This window comes from Diadema antillarum, unplaced genomic scaffold, assembly GCF_040938485.1.
Source record: "Diadema antillarum isolate AM-2024a unplaced genomic scaffold, OU_Dant_1.0 seq00001738_RagTag, whole genome shotgun sequence".
Lineage (NCBI taxonomy): Eukaryota > Metazoa > Echinodermata > Echinoidea > Diadematoida > Diadematidae > Diadema > Diadema antillarum.
In genome coordinates, this window is record NW_027272422.1 from 183,767 (window position 1) to 204,249 (window position 20,483).

The following is a 20,483-nucleotide window of genomic DNA, read 5'->3' on the forward strand; positions in this document are numbered from 1 at the left end:
CAAATCTGTTTTCTTTTCTTTCTCCTTTCACTTCTCTCTGTTGTTTTTTGCATGAACCATTGCTGTGTTTGTGTGCAGACTTCTTTTCTAAAGACCTAACCCCATTATAGCAATTGATGTTCTGCAGGTTCCCCCACACATTACATTTGAATCTCAATTTATACAATATTGGCATACTCTGGAGCCATTTTAAGTGTATTCTGTGACTTTGATCAAACATTTCCTTCACTATACAGGTTTTTAGGATTTTTGTTATATAATACTGTTTGATAGGTTTGCATATGTTATAATTTTAATTTGTGGAAAACCTACTTTATGAAATGAAATGAAGTAAAATGAAATGAAATGAGGTCATTAAAATGAAGTCTGACACCTCAGCCACAAGCTTTATAGAGGTCAGGTGTCAAGGGGTGCAGATTTTACCCCAAACATGTGGCAAACATTTGTGAGATTGTCTCAAAAGGTATGCAAACATTTGTAGATAATAATTCGAAGAACTTCACAAATTTTGCAAAACATACAAGAGGCAATTTTCAAACTGTTGGGATCTGTTTGGGGTTTCACGAAGATTTTGCGAACACCGCACACTTCTTGTGAAGGTCATGCGCATATGATGAAGCTTTCAAGACATTTTCATGAACTTATCATGTGCAAATCACAACCCAGTGTGTGGAAAGTGTGTGCAAGAAATTTCTTCTTCTTTTTTTAAATCACTGTCGAACTAATAATGACACCCACAAAAAGTTGATGATGCTTCTGAACCCCTGCAAAGGTTTGGCGTTCTTTTGGAGACTAATACGAATGTCGGACTCTGCCATTTTTTCAACATTCGCATCCCTAAAAAATCATTCGCATGCTCCATGAAATCAGCCCTTAGGAAGCAAGACACTCTGTTCCTCATTCATGAGTGAGCTTTAATAGCCACAACTCATGCATATAAAAGATTCCACTTCACTCATTCATCTTAAAAAGCAGGGTGCTAACCTGGTTAAGTAATCCACCCACTTGCAGTACTTGAAGAGAAATGAGGAAATGATGCCGACCCCTGGTATAAATACCCTGGTATCAACCAGGTACATTGTGCCATACTACACAAATAGTGCATACTCTATCATGCATCATATACTTGATTATAGAACAAAAAATACTAAATTATACCAAGTGCTGTGTTGTTTCACCAAGGCCACTGGCCAAGGTGAAATAGAATAGCACAATTTCTTTTTCTTGTACAATGCAATTTAAGTAATTACAAAGCATTTTATCCTTGACCTATTCACTATAAGAGAATAGTACATGATTTGAAGAAAAGAAAATAATGAATGCTCTATTCCTATTAACCTGCTTGGCATATATGCTTTAACTCTTTATGTGCCACGTTCCCACGTCCGACTCAGTCGACGGCATGCCAACTTCGCATATTCTGCTCAACAAACAAAGCCGCCAAAACCGATCGATAAATCGCTAGAAATCCCGCGGAACAATGAAAGCGTTTCTCCCGCTTTTGTTCCTCTCATATACGGCTTGCATTCTATGTGGTGATTGACTATCAAGCGGTGTTCCCAACTAGATTTGCGTGTTCATTCTAAGTTTCTGTCACGGTTTTATATGCAAAAGTCATGCCGTCACAGTAATGTTGCAAAATGGTCATTCAAAGAAAAATTGAAAATAGATTTGTCATGCAAACTATATCAAAGCAAAGTTTGGCTTTCCTCTTAACTTTGCTCACTATTATGTCCAGCTCAACAGAAATTTGTAGAAGTTATACACATTGGAAAAACAGAATTCCTTCTCAAAGCATGTCTACCTTTGTGTCCTAGAATAATGTGGCACACAGAGGGTTGCCCTCATGGCACATAAAGAGTTAATATAACAAAGACAGCTTGATATAACGACTCTAAGTGTTTTCTCACAAGAAATGTAATCAATATGATACAGTAAGTTGATGTGTGTGTGTGTGTGTGTGAGTGTGGGCATTATCATTAAGATTAGCCTTTAACACTGCACAATACTATCAGACAAAGATATGAACTTACCAAATTTTCAGTAGTGATATTCTTGGTCAAGTCTCAGCCAAGAATCAATGATAATGATGATGATAATGATAGGCACATGTTGTATTAGTTATGGTACCATGGCAATACCAACATCAATTACTGTAATGGTTGCACAAATACTATTATGCACTATATAGTGTAGCTTGATTTGTTCTGGTTATTTTAATACATAGAACTTAAAATGGCATTACCTAAATCATAACTTGAGATATGATTATGGATTGTGAAGGATAGACAAAGAGACAGATGGAATGCAGATGACTTGAGAACACACAGCCTGCTATATCATTACACCAATTGTATGTGGCAAAGCAGTAAGTGATTGATGAACTTGAGAAAGGCCACAGTACTGTACCTACGTGTATGATATTCATGACTGAATAAAGTCTAGTAACATGACAATGATGTCTTTAATGTAACATTTTCTCTATTATGACTTGTATATATTGCTTTATATTTTGCCAAATAAATGAATGAAAAAAAAATGAATGAAATACATACATCACACTTTTAACAGGAATGTGCAATGTCTGACATTGATTTTGTTAGGAGAAAATTTAGATTTATGTTCCATTGTTGGCGTATACCTTTTTCACCTGTTGGAGACTACAGTTTTCTGCACATATTCCTAAAATTGCTAATGGCATAGTTAATGAGGATACTTTTGGACCTGCGTTTACAGTTAAAGTACATTTTAAGCATGTTTCTTCACACCATCAAGTTCCTTGCCATGAACATTGACCTGTAACTAGTAAAACCAGCTTCAATAATACGGTTTCCTCAAACAACTAATTACCCACAGATAATTAATGAACTTTCACCATACACACAAAATATATTGTAGTGCAACATGCGTCTTCAACTATGTCTGCATTTATAGGGCAGTCAAGAAAAGACTTGAGAAAATTTGTAGTTGATATCTCTCATTCCCAAAGATACCATGTGATAATTTGAAAATTATCATACAATAGTCTTCACATCCTCTTCTACATCTGTATTGTATACAGAATTACATGTATGTGGCTGACTTTGCTAGAAATACAGCCACACAGCAACACTACACAGCAAAAGGGCAAGCAGGCATGACAACTAGTACAATGTACCTTCAGGTTATACTAGGGCAATTGGAGGGGAGGATCTCCCCATCTGAATATCACTGAAAAATTTAATCAAAACTGAGATGTTCCTTTCAGACTGGAATACAAGTTTGGATATATATGCACATGTGTCCGTAAATTTCTGTGTGAGTGTGTGCTGTTTGCACGTTGTGTACTCCAGATTATACGGATCCACAAGCAATTTCTATGTTTCGTGCTTGGCACAACACTGTATGATGCATGAAGTGGGAATTGCATACAATGTGTGTGTGTGCACCTCGATGTAGGTTGTAATATGTTTTGCTTTTTCGAACACAAGTAACCAACAGTCTTAAATTCTTTCTGGCTGCCAGGGGCAGTGTGCTTGAAATTGCCTCTTAATTGTTTCATTTTCACTTAAGAGAGTCTGTTCTGACTGCTTTCTATTTCGTTTTGTTATTGGTTTGTTTGTTTATTTTTTGTCAAAATGCATCTACGAGTATCTCTTTTTCTACTCTATTTCCTCACTGTCGTGTCGGATATGATGTCAGTTGCACTGAGTGTACTGGAGGGTACGCTGTTATTTTCGCTTACAGATATTTTCGCGGATGACGAGGTCATACACATTTTCGCGAGATGTTGTTTTCACGAATCGACGCCAACCTTTATGTAAATGCTCTATCAACGAAGTGTATGGGGACATTTTCACATGTTGTTAAATTCGCAATCGGACTGTGATTAAACCCTCGCGAAAATAACAGCTTATACAATATCATATTTATATGGGGGGGTTGCTAGGACACAACAGTTCAAGCTGCTGTTTGGGGAAAAGGTTGAGTGATAATGTATGATGCCACTGCTTGGTGTCAAATTGTCAGTGGCGGATGGGGGGGGGGTAGCCCCCTCCCCCCCCCCCCCCTTGGGCTGCCAAGTGAAAAGGCGATGTGCATAAAAAACACCATCATGTGTGCAGAGCCACACAGTATACAATTTCCAACACTCTGTCTCAGGCTCAGGCCAACAGCAAAAATGTGAAGAGCTTTTTTTCTTTTCTTTTTTTGCTTGTCATTTGGTCAAACCCTTCCCCCTTTAGCAAAAAGCTAGATCCGCCCGTGATCGTTAATGTAAAGTAGCAAAGTAATAACACCAGAATACATTTTCACAGAACCAGGGACAAGATAATGACCAGCAACACAATGTGTCAAACAAATTCCTTATTCCTGGTGGGTACATGTTACAGGAATACAGCACTGAGCAGAACTTTGTCTAAACCAACTTTATAATGTCATTGTTACATGAGCCCAAACTATGGGCAATTGTATGAGGCACTTACCTAAAGATTCTGTAATTGCCTGTTTGGTGAAGATGGATTTTGTTGGGTTTTGTTATCGCCTGGTAATGTACATGAACGAATGGCCCTTTAAGTATTAGACACTTTATGCAATTACTGCAGTATATTAAGTAGAGTAGGGATTTTTGTGTTGTTTTTTTTTTTTTTCAAACTGTATAGCCCTGGGAATGTATACAGGAGTTTCATCACAGCTACAATTGACATGACAATGCATGCAAGCTGAAATTTGATACGGCTTTACTGATGTCACCTTCTTTTATTAATCACATCATGTTCAATTTTGTTAGAGGAATGTACACATATATCTGATGTTGCTTCCACTGAGGTAAAATACAGTTACTGTAAATGATGATCATGATACACAGCACATGCTATGATGCAATTCCATTAGCAGGCAATTAGCAACCACAAGCACTGATGATCTCCACTATTACATTCAGACTACACTGTGTATGAGAGAGCAGCCAACTCTGCCAAGACAGACAGAATGAAATGATATACAGTAAATGACAGTCTCTGCCTTGGAAATCTTGTTCAGAATTTGCACATTTTCAATCATGCAAACAGTATTACTGGTTCAATTCAACTGTCATGGCGCATGGACCCAGGTCATATTCAATGCTGCTGCTGCCCACTTTTTGTCAGAGGTCCTCTGATTATATTGATTTCCTCTGCTGATTGCACTGAGCAAAGCGGAGTGGCCTGATAGCAATGCGTATGCAGATACTGGCCTTTTTTTCTCCTTCCTCTATGGTGTATGACCTGAAACCAAAACCTAAAACTCTACTACTTACAGCCACCACATCTTAGCTCTGGAACACTGGTAGCACTGCTAGTCATCAAAATTATAAAATTGCCAGATGCATGAATTATTTGTTTAGATTTCTTTTTCAATTCATTTTTTTTCCTTCATTATGGATGCAATTTGCTGATGAACAAACAGCAACTATATATCACGGATGATGTACACATGTACTTCAAATACGTACTTGTACACTGTATGTTGGTTTTGTTTGTTTTTCCTAACCACTGCAAATTAGATGCATAGTTCCGCGTTCATTTGAAAAGAAATCATACAAGATGAAATAAAAGAAAATTTCATACAGGAATTTTTTCATGGGACTTTACTGTGTGTATATATGCTGCAAGTCTAGCCATAAATGGTTAAAACATACAATATAAATGCCTGCTATTTACATTCTACTGCAGAATTAAAGTTTACATTTAAACAAACAAAAAAAAAAACTTGAATGATATGCAACTGCAGTACATTGTAGGTTGCTACTGTACTTCAGTCACAATGTCTAATTCTGAGTGCATCTACATAATGTATGGAAATACAACATCTATAAAGAAATTGAAAAAAAAAATAATGATGTGGCTATTAAAGATCATGGATAAATCAAATGATGGTGCATGACTAGATATTAGTGACAGTATTAGTAATTGCATCAATAATTTAGATTTGACGACATGTACAGTTCAAGAAAGAGTCAACCACTTTTCTTTTATTATTTTGTTAGAATGATGTCTACAGTAAGTATTAATGTTTATAGCTGCTCTTCAATGCATTAGGTGGGCCAACACATGAATAATTATCGATTTCATTCCAAGAAAAATTCACTCCCAGATAATACCTACATTGTACTGGTATTCAAAGCTTTGAGGAACTTCGCATAGCCTCGGCTTTATTTCTTCTTCATGAAACTGCACATACAATATCTCAGATCTTAACACTGCCAGGTTCAGAAAATAAACATGAAAGTAACAGTGATTAATCTGTCCCAAGAGAAGCTACGTCCAGCAAATCAATGCAAAGCTACAATGATGACTCCCTTTACTGCCCTAAAGGTTTTCCAGACACTCTACTTCCTGTTCAAACAGAATATGACAGATCTATGGTAAGACTTGCTCTGACACTAACAACTGCCTGCCTACAAAGTGTATCATACAGTACATGTGCTTCATCAGTATAGATTATTGGACTCTTTCCAACCATACTGAACAGTGGTATCCAAAGTTTCAACCCGTTGTGTATGCAGACATCACCTCTCATGTTTCAGGAAGTGTACAAATCTTGTACATTATACACTGCATGCATAATTGAAAAACAAACTACAGCTGTACAATGTAAGAGATCTTACTACAGTTGTACAGCATGGTATCACTGCAGCATGCCTCTAATTTTGGTAATTTCTATCTCCGCAGGACTCAGACTTACATTGTATCATTTTGCAGAGATTGTGCAAGAGAGCCCATCAATGTGTTCTGTGTTCAATAAATGTGTTTGATATTGCAACATTGTACATAAAGTTTAGAGTACCAAAGGTAAGCCTCTTCCAGCTTTGAGAAAACTTTTTTTTTTTTGGTGGGGGGGGGGGGGGGGGGGGGGTAACAGTCGGCATAAGAATTTCATCACGACCAGATCATGTATGAAGACTAATTCACATTGATTTACACAATGTGGGAGAGAACAATTTAATGTTCAAAAGTGTTGTTAGGCTACAATTTGTAGGACTATTTCACTGCCATCATCATCACAATAACATAATTTAGGGGAATACATAATGAAATGCATTAAAATGCCAGGATTTACTAAAAATCAAATCCTCCCTCTTTCCTTGTTTGAATTAAAAGAAAGCTCTCATCTTACAGTTCACCGCCCTCTTTTACTAGACAACTCAGTTTCCACAGAGATATTCTAAAGATGACACTTGGTAGCATGGTGAATCAGCAAACTTTAAAGAAAAACGAAACCCACATATGGGCAATTCCACGGTATGTAGGACACAGATGCCGAAAATTCAAAATGATATTTGTTTCAAACACCATACATTTTCAGACAATACTTGAGTTGAAGTTTTAAGAATCATTATGTTTTTCAATAAAAGTGGCCATTTTGATTTTCAAAATGGCTGCCAAAATATGCCTATAACTCAATGGTAAGAAAGAGTGTATTGTCACATGATTTACCCTCTGTATATCCACTTTATGGGCAAGTCCAAGATAACACGCGCGTTACGTATGGGACATTCAGAGACTTTTATGACCTGAAAAATAGTGTTTATGGCTTTTGACCATATTAAACTTTATCATGGTGATTGATATCTAGGAGAAGTATGATCATGCAAAAAATGGAGAAAAATGACCTTTACATTTATATTCTAGAAGAGAAAATATGTGCCGTTACGTATGGGACCAGAAAATTTTTGTTTTTTTGAACATTTTTTTCAACCTCAAAACTCTCTGAAAGTATTTCATTCTACAACTTGTAACTCACTGTGATGAAAGTCACAACACTCAAGATTATCACAGGTAAGTTTCGTGTCATTAGGTAAAAAGTTCTAATTACAGGTTCTAATTAAAGACAGACATGACGTGTTACGTATGGGACAGTTACGTATGGGACAGTTTGTCCCCCATTCATTTAGTGTGTGAAGAACCATGTTTATGGGTATTTTGCATAATTATTGAAGTAAAATCAGTTGAAACTACTCAAATACTGATCCAGATTGTCAAGGAAACAATATTTCCCGAATATTCACCATCCTAATCATATTCAATCATATTTTTATATTTTTATGACCAACCTGAGTATGCATGCCCCTTGTCCCCCATTCGTTTAGTGTGTGGAGAGACATGTTTATGGGTATTTTGCAAAATAATTTTGCAAAATACCCATAAACAAATTTTTGCATAATTATTGAAATGGAATCAGTTGACACTACTCAAATACTGATCCAGATTGACAAGGGAACAATATTCCCCAAATATTTACCATCATAATCATATTTAATCATATTCTATATTTCTGTGACCAACCTGAGTATGTATGCCCTATTTTTATCAGGATAGTTACTACTGAAAACTTGAATAGTTGAAGGTGTTTACTTCCATTGATGAAGGGCAGTTTGCCATTTTGTTTCAATAAAAAACAACTTGACACAAGAAATATTAATTTTTATAAATTAGCAATACCTGCTGCGTGGAACCCCAGTGATCGAGTAGATTACCCATGAATTTTGTCGTGGCTATTATTGAAACCTGAATAAGGACAATTTGTGTATCACTTGCAATAAAAAAAAAAAATCATTTTACTTTATATTCTGTTTAAATATTTATATCACAACCATTTCAACTTGGATCTCCATCACTAAACTTTGAATTCCTCTAGTCTTAGGATTGTATGCTCTTTAGTAATTCATATAATTAGTTTCCAATCATCTCATTAAATGTTGAAAACTGAATCCCCATTTCCACAAAAAACTATACCATCCCTTTAATGCTGATTTTTCATTGTGTATTTTGCCATTTTCCCCTCCCCCTTTCTGAAAATTGTTCAGTCAAGTACATGTATTGTTTAAAGTGTCTATAACTCAAAAAGTAGCTACAATGTTGGGATGCTTTCTTCAGGATGATTGACCATTTGTGTACTGAGAGACCTTCCCAGCTAGCTACATGCATTCACATGCATTATGTATGAGGATGTCCCATACGTAACGCATTTGTCCCATACGTAACATTTTTCAATGCCTAATAAAAAATATTCCTTTTACTGTTTTTTCTTTTTTCTATGGTATTTAATTTCTCTAAACAATAAATTAGAACTTTCCAAAAGGGCATTAATATAACCTTAGCAATTTCAGAAAAAACCTAAAAAAATGACCTCAATTTGTTACGTATGGGACATGTCATGATAGGACACGAGCTAATTTGCATAATCATTTGCATAATCCCTAAATTTTCATACCAAGTTAAACTATTTGATGAACTTCTTATGTCCACATATTAATCAAATATCATTTGCTTTCCTTTGAATTAATATGAATTTTTATAAATGTCCCATACGTAATGCTGTTTTTCACATTTATGCAAATGAAGCCCTTGAAATTTGCATAAATTTACGTAATATAATTTTTTCCTCCATGGAAATCAAAACTTCAACTCATAAGCTTCAAAATGATACCAAACATGTCAATATTGAGCAAAGATGAAATTTTGCCTTCTGAGGGGACCTTATCTTGGACTTGCCCTTATTAGTACTCTAAATAACAATCTTTTATATGCATGCAGTTACCAGACAAGTCTTTTACCACATGATAAAAAGAAAAAGCTGGTTGCTTTAAAGAATTTTATAAAAACTTGTAATTAGTTTGACAATGATGGATGTAACGTCAGTTACCAAAAACAAGGAAATTTTAACATTATTTATCAAAGAAAGTGAGCTGTATGATATAACTTAGGATTTCTAATGTATGCCCATATGCCTTCCTTTCAATACCAGAAAATAAGGATACTTGGCATACTGGAGATTCAAATGAACACATCAAAATGTGTAACGTCAGTTACCGAAACGTCAGTATGTAACGTCAGTTACCATGACAGTAATTATAACTTAGGCAAATTTTTTGACTTTAGGCCATTTCAATACATCTGGGAAGTCAAAGGTTATCAACAAAGAGCAGCAATCCCTTTGATAGGGAATGATGTCATCACCATGGTACACTGTATGTCCATGGATACATTTTTTTTTGTTGTTCACTTTATCTTTTATTTATCATATTTTTTTGGGTGGGGGCGGAGGCTTGAGCTTTTGATTTTCGGTTCAGCACAAGTTTAAGGTTAAATCATCTGTAAGTTTAGGTTTACCACATGCAATATATAATGCACTCAAATTACGATACAGTACTCACTGTCCTACGGGACGATAAAGCTACCAAATTTGTAGGCCTAATCAATGATGTGGTTGCATGGTACAAAAATTTGTAACCACCTTTTTCTATTAAAAAGCTTGTGTACAGCTGTATACCAAAAGTTTTATAATCTTTACTAATGACTACTTTTGCAAGCATTTTTCTTTTTTCCTGGAAGCTTAGTGGAGTTTTTACCTCGAGGCAAATGCAGGAACAGATATATTTCTTCGCTTGCACTTAAATGTGTGGTTTAGTTAATATGGCACATCTTGAAATGGTACATAGATAAGCAGGCCTGACATAAGGCATGTACTGTCATTACTGTTTGAAACCAACACTGATGTTGCTCAACATTTAACACTGATGTTGCTCAAAGTGAGAGGTGATTCTAGGGTAAAATAAAAAACTGTTCATATTTCATTCATGCAGGGACATTTTTGTAATACATGATAATTATGAACAGGAAGATTCGTTTATATTGATCTTAGAATTCTTTTGGTGCAAAGTCCTATTTCTTGGTATCTGGGATGTATTTGCAAGCCTTGATATACCAGTGAAAAGGAAAAGAAAAACAATTCCATTCCTTCAAGCAAGGAATGAACAAATACAGTAATGCCCTTTTGACCAAGAAAGCATGTTTCTTCTTCACGAAAAAATATTAAAAGTGTAACACTATTCATTTAAATCATTATTGATAATGGAGATCATTTTTTTATTTGTGGCCCTAACAGTGCCTTGAGGGAGAAGGAGTAAAATAAAGAAAAGAAGAAAGAATATCACAGTAGATTTCATACATATTTATGAATATTTTTATTTGTATGTGTTTTTTCCCCATGACCTGAAAGATATATTTTTTTTCACACACAAAAACACCTGTGTTTTGTGTAGTACTGGAGGGCATTATGGGTGGGGTACTCTAGATAGAAACTTTCCTGTTCATAAAAAAAAAACACAAAAAAAAAAACACAACAACAACAAAACAACCCTAAGTTATGTCAATATTTATACTTGGAACTGCTGAATCTAAATGGCTCTGTGTAATCATAACTGTTGAATAAGCATAAGACAAATGTCAAGAAATATCCCCTGGTGCATTTACATTACCTGGTATTTTTGCTCAACTGTGCTATGGCATGGAGGGGGGGGGGGTAGCTTACCCTCTAAGGGCCCCATCCCATCTTTGTCTTTAGATTTTGTTTTAATTTGTTGCGAAGTAAATGCCTGGGATTGTTACTGGTATACTGCAGCAGTATAATAACCTGTTAAATAAATAAGTTCTTTGTAAACCTCATAGCAAAAGTATGTGTAACGTCAGTTACGTAACGTCAGTTACTGACATGTTTACCTTTAAGTTTTCATAAAACATAAAGAAAATGGACTTATGTTTCATTTCATTTGGGTATATCTTGTAATTGATGAACCAAGGTATGATTCCATATCAAACAAATCACTCTGAAAGGTCAGAATTATAAAATATCACAAAACTATTCCTAATCATGATTTTCCATGTGTAAACCCTATGGCAAATGTAAGCGTAACGTCAGTTACGTAACGTCAGTTACCATCATGCCTTCACTGAAATTGGCATGGTGCTAAAAGGAAATATCTAAAGTGCACATTATTGTGCACACCTGTTCCTAAGAACCTAGGTTTATTGCCATATTAAACACATAAAGTTTAGAAGTCAGGGACATGAGATATTTCCATTTAAATCTACACCATAATTTCCCTTGTCCTTTTTCCGTAACGTCAGTTACCGACACATTTTCACTTGCTATGTGATAAGAAATGCAGTTTGAGAGAAAAACTTTCCATCTATTTCTTCATTCTCATGAACTCATTCATCAATGCTAATTACAAGCCCCTGGTGCTTTCATTCACAAAACCACAACACAAACAATTTTATGAAAATCCTTACGCGTAACGTCAGTTACCGTGGAATTGCCCATATGTACATGTGCACTGAATAAATGCAGCAATTAATAAAGAAGAAAACATCAGTAAAAATTAGAATGATCACTGAAGGTGATTAATACCCCCACCCCTCGTGTTGCTATCATATGTGATATCATGGGGGCAATGACGTTAATACCAAGTTTGTCCACTTGTCGAATTGGAAACAGAATAATTTTAATTTACTGTACAATTACAGAGTTGACATTGAGTATGAAACTTACAGAAAATGGAAACATGCTTTTCCCCAGCATCACTACACGTAAAGACCATCATACACACCAAATTTGACCTTCATAGCTTGGTTTATTTTGATACAAAGATGAGTGGTTACCATGGCAACACAGTTTCCTTAAACTAACACATTGGTGTCTTGCAAAACTTCACTTCTAGATTATGATACATACTAAATTTGACTTTAATTGCTTGAAAAATGGAAAAGTTATTCGATCTGCAAGGTTCTGGTAAATTTGGTTTTGGTGAAAGTTTGGGGAAAATCTGACAATCCGTTCAAAAGTTATGAATTTTTAAAGTATCTGCACAATCACTGCTGGAGGAGAAGACTACTACAGTATATGATGTCACATGCGTACAACGACATAAGGAAAATAAAAAGAGAATTTCACGAAACTTGACTTTTTGAATAAAGTGCACATTTCTTCGACTTGTTACTGATGTATGTTCGGGGTAATATTATTCCCCCTGACTTCTGAAAGAGAGAAGTCAAGTGTTATTTTGCTATGTGAGAAAAGTGAGAATATGTTAAATTTTCTTTACAATTTCTTTATATCGTTGTACTCATATGACATCACATACTGTAGTAGTCTTCTCATCCAGCCGTGACTAAGCAGAAACTTCAAAAATTAATAACTTTTGAGCGGATTGTCCGATTTTCCTCAAACTCTCACTGATGTGTTCTACTAATATTCCTGCATTCACTCAATCCACTTGTCTATGTAGGTGAACTTGTCCTTTAAATACTATGGAAGTTATTCAATCCACAAGGTTTTGGTAAAATTATGGTTACCATGGCAACACATTGTCCGACAAACACAAAAAACATGTCTTGCACATCTATACCTCAATATCATCATTTACCCTACGTTTCATTTAAATTGCTTCAAAACTATAGGAGGAGTTCGCGACGCAAGATTTTGCAACAGACCGACCGACCTACCGACCACCCACCCGCCCGACCGCCCACCCGCCCGCCCGGCCGACCGGCCGCACGCCCGACCACCCGACTGCCCGACCGCCCGACCGCCAAACCAACATCACAGTGATTCCTGTATACCCCCTTCACACTTATAGTGTGGTGGGGGTATAATTTAACATAAATTGGACAATCCACTCAAAGTCATATTTATGCAATTTTAAAGTTTCGGTGCAGCTGTTGCTGAATGAGAAGACTACAAAAGAGTGTGATGTCATGTATTGATTTCCAACAATTTCACAAAATTTCATTTTTTTTTTAATGAAATGTACACATTCCTGTACAGTGTATGTCCAGGGTAATATATATTTTACCCTGCACATTAAGCTTCTATACAGTTTGTGTAGTTGAATACTCTTCCATTATGCTTCGCAGCTTGAAAGTGAAAATGAAAGTTAAATTTTCTTCAAATTTTCATCATATCTAACAGTCTTCTCATCCAGCCATGGTAGCACCAAAACTTCAAGAATTTGTAACTTCATTGTAGATTGTCTGATTTTTCATCAAACTTTCACTGATCTGTTCTACTACTGTTGCTGCATTCAGTCAATTTAAATAATTTCAGTTTCATTCTTCTCTATTAATAATAGCCTCAACAGACAAAATCTACTACTCTCTGATTCACCGTCATACTTACAGCATACACCACATGTTTACCTCACAATATACCCTTCCCCTTCACAGAAATCTTGTTAGTCACACATCCAAACAGATTTACAAAATCCATGAGATGTAAGAAGATATGACAAATTCAACGAGAAGTAGACAGATTTTGAATGTCAACCAAAGGGTGTATCTATCAACTCACTTCTGGCATGGAATTAAGGTTTCCAAATGACTTTGACAGAGATTTAGGCAATTGATTTATAAATGAGTTGTTTTGATTCATGGGATTAGATAGGCCTGTCTGAAATGCCGAAAGAAGTGTGATCTCAAGTGCGTTTGAGTCAGAAGCGCATTTCTCTAGAGATGAGAAATACGTGTATCTCAGCCCTACCCATGCCAACTACATGTACAATGTACCAATGATCTCTGCTCCTTGGGTCAAACAATGCAATGGAGCTGCACAGTGCTCAACAAGGAGTAACCCATTGACTCGCAGGAGAGATGATAAATGCAACAATTCGAGAAATGCTATCTGAAAGGCCTAAACAAGTTGCAAACATGCTTTGACAGCGGCTATTGAAACATGTTTCAAACAAAGGTGATTTATAAATGCAGACAAAGTCACTCACAATGTCATTCAAAGGTATACTGTGGGTACTCTGGGACAGTGACAAATGAGACTTATGGACAGTTTTGCATGATTTCACAATGCTCAGCATCTGCATTATGTACGAAACATTTTGTATTTTTCTGCAGGACCTCGACAGTACTGCACACAGTTGCAGACAGATCACTCAAAACAATAAAAAATATTTTAAGACACTAGCATTTCAAGGTAGCACTAATACATAAGGAATGGCTCTAGAAAACTAACATTACGACTGTCAATTATGTCACTGATGAGCAATTCATCAGGGCTTAATACTATGCATAATATTGAAAGTTGTTTATCATGAACTTCTGTATGGGACAATAAAGTCCATGTAAGTAGAAGAGGATATCATATCAAATCTTTACTACAAAGTATAGTTTCTATTTTTCCCCCCTCAAAACAGTGAGTCCACTTAGCATTGAAAATTTTGTGATCCGGACTCCCTACAGGCTCTAATCACTTGTCTTTCACTGACTCCTTAGACTGTAAGGACCAGCTTTACGGTTTATAGTGACCTCGTCTACATCCACTCTGTCTATTTTCCAATTGGTCTACTGGCAAATCGTCTATTACCGATTCGTCTAATACCCATTTGGTCTACAACTTGTTTTGTCTAGTACACATATTGTCTAATAGTCACTTTGCCCACTACCCGTACTGTCTAATACCCAACTCGTCTAAGGAGCATTTCGTCTACTGAGCAATTGATCTCTATACTCACAATGTCTACTTGTCATGTCGTCTAATATCCATTTCGCCTACTGCCACTTTGTCTACTCCCACCTCGTCTACAAGTCATCTCGTCTACATTCACTTTGTCTAGTTATCATATCGTCCAACCCTTAGTTCGTCTATACCCAACATGGTCTATACCCATCTGGTCTACACCCAACTCGTCTACACCCAACTCGTCTACTCCCAACTGGTCTACACCCAACTGGTCTATACCCAATTGGTCTACTCCCATCTGGTCTACTCCCAACTCGTCTACTCCCAACTTGTCTACTCCCATCTGGTCTACTCCCAACTCGTCTACTCCCAACTCGTCTACACTAAATATTGGTCTACTCCCAACTGGTATACTCTCAACAATTTACCCAAACTGATCATTCCCATCTGGTCATGCTAATAATGAATATACCACTTTGCCTAGTGTGCAGTCCGTCTCACTGTCACGAACTATTCATAACCCTGCCCTGGTACGTACAAAAATCAATAATAGTCTATTCTTTAAAGTTGTTAATTATTCCGCACGTGTTGAATATAAAGACATATTAATGGTGAGACACAACTATCCAGTTAACATCCTGGCCGTAAAATAACTAAATAATAATAAACTAGCTCAGTTACAATCCTCCATCACAAACGAATTGTCAGTCATACGAAACAGAATTACATTTCGACCGCCCACCCCGTCCACCCCCGTCCATGCATGCAGCGATCTTGGCGGGATCCCGAATGAGGAATTATCGAGTAATATTTCGTCGCGTTTGGTACACAAGTAAAGGCACATGATGTGTGGGTGTAGTTGGATTGACACCGGATGCACGCATATAATTACACATCCAGCACCACAACACAGCAAGTTTTTCACACTGTGACATTATTCTTTTTATAAAAAGTCATAATTAGAACAAAAAATGTAAACCGAATGGGGCACCAAGCGTGTTCAACCTATTTCAATGGGAAAGGAAACTAGATGAAGTAGACTTACGTAAGGAGTTTGGAGTAGACAAAAAAAAACCTATATAACAAGTAGACCAGTTGGGAGTAGACGAGTTGGGTGTAGACGAGTTGGGTGTAGACCAGTTGGGAGTAGACCAGTTGGGAGTAGACCAGTTGGGAGTAGACGAGTTGGGAGTAGACAAGTTGGGAGTAGACCAGTTGGGAGTAGACTAACTGGTTATTAGACTAATTGAGTATAGACAAGGTGGATGTAGACCAACTGGCTATTAGACAAAATGAGCTGTAGACTATTTCATTCATAGACCTAATGATTAATAGACGAAATGGTCAATAGACATAATGGGTATTAGACGAAATGTGACTTTGAAAGACAAATTAGAGATTAGAATAAATGGTTAGTAGACGAAATGGCAATTAGACTAATTGGCATTTAGACAAAATGGTTGGTAGACGAGTTGGTAGTAGACAAGTTGGTAGTAGACGAAGCGAGTTTAGACGAGATGGCATTAGACTAGGTAAACAGTGGACAGTGTGGTTGTAGACGAGCTGCCAGTTTACCAGCTTTACAACCATAGACCATGGACCCACTTATAACTAGCATACAAGTAAACAATCCCATGCAAATGTGATGGGAGTGGAAATTGTATCAGAGTCTTGATCAAACATTGTGAGTAGTAACAAACAGTGTAATCAAATTACATACTGTATACATGGTATGGTAAGTACCATTGTGCCACACTCACTCTGTGGCTTGAAATTATGTGTGCATGCTACGTATGGTATCTACTGTCTGTATTTCACATCTACAAATTGATTTACTTTTCATTCATAAAAGCTGACAATAAACTTACAGTAAAAATTGAACGTACTATGTAACAATAACCTGTGACAACAAAAAACAGGCCATCTTGATCTATTCATAAGAATCTTTGTATGTGAGCGTAGTTTTTTTTTAACTGACTGTACATTGTAGCTTCAACAGCGATGAACAACAGTATTGGACTGCTCTGTGTTACAGGTGTAGATTTCCATCATCATACCTTTTACCATACATGCATGTCACAGAAAAACTACATGTAGGGCCACAAAACAGATACATGGGTGTTGTACAAGAAAGCATCTCATTGTGGATGAAAAAAAAATATTCTGTGGGTTCCTCTTATTGGAGATTATATCCTATCAAGTGAACTGCTCTGTTACAGGGCATGTTGATCCCATCTTCTACCAAGCTGATTGATTGCTTTCACACATTTCTGGGGTCATTATGTGAACAGTGAAGTCTAAGAATCTTGGTTAACCTGCGACCCTTAACCTTGCCTACCTGAAATCTAATAAATCAGCTCATCTTGGCATGCTCTCAACCCCATCATCATGTTTTACTACAGTACCTGTCCAGTTATTTTCAAGCTCTTACCAAAACAAAGAAAAACAACTGTACACACTACCATACACCGAACATCATTCTGTTCTGTGTAAGTCATACTCGTAAGTGAATCTTAGTCCAGTGTATTTCTTTGTCTTCGAGGTTGTAGAAGGCTGTATTCACTCATGATTACTGTAGGTACAATTTGTATATTGTTGCAAATAACATTTCAACTGCTTTACAAAATATTTTAGTCATGTGCCCACATTTGTAATGTGTGTATGCTAAGGAAACTCATTTAAATCTAATTTTCTTGTACACATCACATACACTGTATGCTTTATATTTGGTCAGACAGGCCCTTTGATTGACTTTGCTCAATAGTGTACATTTGATACTACAGGTGTATCTTACAAGGTTTGAACAATGAACGAATTAGGGCCTTAAAGACATGTAGATGCAGGGCTGCCAACACTGGAAACTAGTTGAGAGTGAGACTCCCATCTAGGCCAATGCTATAATTTAGGAGCCAAAATGAGTGAGATCAATAGAAATGCATGCAAATGAAATAAAGTGTTAGAGTGAGAAAGGACCAAAATGCGTGAGTCTCACGCTCAATGCGTGAGAGTTGGAAGCCCTGTAGATGTCATGATAATATAAAAATATCATTGCTTATAAGATAATGAATAAGGAACATGTCCTTGTATCATGATCATTACTATTGCTATCATTACCATCATCATCATAATGACATTGCAACAAGTGTGCAGTGTTAAAAATTGGAAATATGTAGTATACACTGGTTGCTGAACCGGGCAAAATACAGAGCTTTGTACAAAAGTGTACTTCCCCTTGAACATTGGCCAAGTAATGTGTTACATTGTCAACTATACATTGTACCACTGCACAGTCCTGTAACCTAAACCTGCAACAACAGTCTTTATGGGATACAGGATGGCTTTGTATGCAAATTCAAAGCTTCTCATTTCAGGATGGACTAAAACAGGGAATCTCAGTGCCTTGTTCTCGGACTCCATAAGAATACAGTAAACCTGACACAAAAAGAGTATTTTGGATCAGTCACTTATAACTGTTCAAAATAAATATCAAATATGCTTTGTTTCAGAGTATTCCCTCATGTGTAAATCATGTAAACCTGTAATCCATTTTGTCTAATGTTTCATACAAGTACATTGTATGAAACACAAAGTTTTCCCCAAGCACAAACCGTATGATCATCTCTGTCTCAACAGCAGAATAAAGACAGACTAGAAATGTTGCTACATATGGCAACTGGTATGAATCTGCCATTGAACATGGTTCTCCCAATACCATGTAGGTCTAGAGTACCTTTTGACGATGTGAGACAACAGTTTCGCAAAATTGGCAAAAAATTGAAATTACATGTTTGTCACAAATGTGTTGAGTGTTTACTTTCCTTGAACTACGTTTCATTTGGATGGATAGCTAAATCGTTTAAGTAGGAAAACAAGTAATAGGGGAATTTGAGCATTTTCACTTGACCTTTGACCCTTGTCCTTTGATGGCCTACAATTTTTCAAATTGATAACTGGTAACATCCATTTTCATTACAATACTTTGAGCTATTTACTTTGAGCTATTTGAGCATGATTGTTCAAAATATGACATCCTTATGAAATATTCTCAAATAATTTAGAGTTGAACCTCACGTATCCGGACAAGTCGGGACCAGGGCTCATCCGGATAAGGGATTTGGCCGGATACGGGAGACTTAATGCTTTATACATGTACAATACATACACATGTACTGATGTAGCCCATTGTAACTTTACCACATGTAGTAATGTGTATACTGCAACCTTTTCATTGTTATACACTCAGTAACAGACAGCTACATTACCTAACACCGTACCGGGCCCACGGTAAAAAGTGATAGCGCATTGCGATTGGGTTGCTCTCTTCCCCACACTCTCTCTCCCTCTCTCTCTTTGTGTGTGTACTGTGTGTGAACAATTTTTGAGTGTTCAATATCATTCGTTGCTCAGCCAATGACTCGAAACCATGCATGTCTCTCTAGTCATATCGACGGCTGTGTATGGACCTATATGTGGCAATGCGATATGAGAGGACTCGAGCGCATAATCTGTCCATATTCTTGCGATGATTTGGGGATGTTTGGGGATGTTAAAATGTCTGAAGGTAAGCAATTTGGAAGGAAATTTGATGTAATGTATGTTAATCATGTTGGAAGTAATATGTAATTCATGTGTGTTTGTGTAGGAGTTCTCAAGGAGTTGGGAATCCCCTTTCCACCCGTAATTATTAAAAAAAAAAAAAAAAAAAAAATCACGGCGAGATTGCGTCCGTATAATAGAGAGATCCAGATAAAGGGAGGCCGGATAAGATAGGTTCAACTGTACTTAATTTTGAGTTCTCTAAACCAGTGTTTTGCAATCAATGCAAATTCATGGTGCAGTTGTTAAAGCCCTCCTGACCTTTTGCCAAGCATCATGATTTACAATCATCTACACTGTATCATTGATTTTCTATATTTTAATACCTGACAACACAAACTGGGCAATCATTTCAAACTAAATGCACTTTGAATACACTATATTTTGCAATCCTTTTTGCTCATTGTTTCTCTCAAGAATTTTACAAGTCACACAATTTTTCTGCAACAAAGTTTAAGAGAGCAAAACATACTACATTGTATGATACTTTCTTCTCTATCTAAATTATATGTCTCTTCTCTGTCCTAATATCCAATCACCTCCTCTCCTCTCTCTCCTTTTCCCTTTCACAGACCCACAAAGACACAATCCTACAATGTATATCAGATCATGATGGCCTA

General features: G+C 36.6%; 1 protein-coding gene across 2 annotated transcripts in view; it reads right to left on the minus strand.

Annotated features, from left to right (window-relative positions):
- LOC139711942 (NAD(+) hydrolase SARM1-like) overlaps nt 1-20,483 on the minus strand; it is a 72,896-nt gene that overhangs the window by 35,528 nt on the left and 16,885 nt on the right. The gene's annotated exons all lie outside the window — the stretch shown is intronic.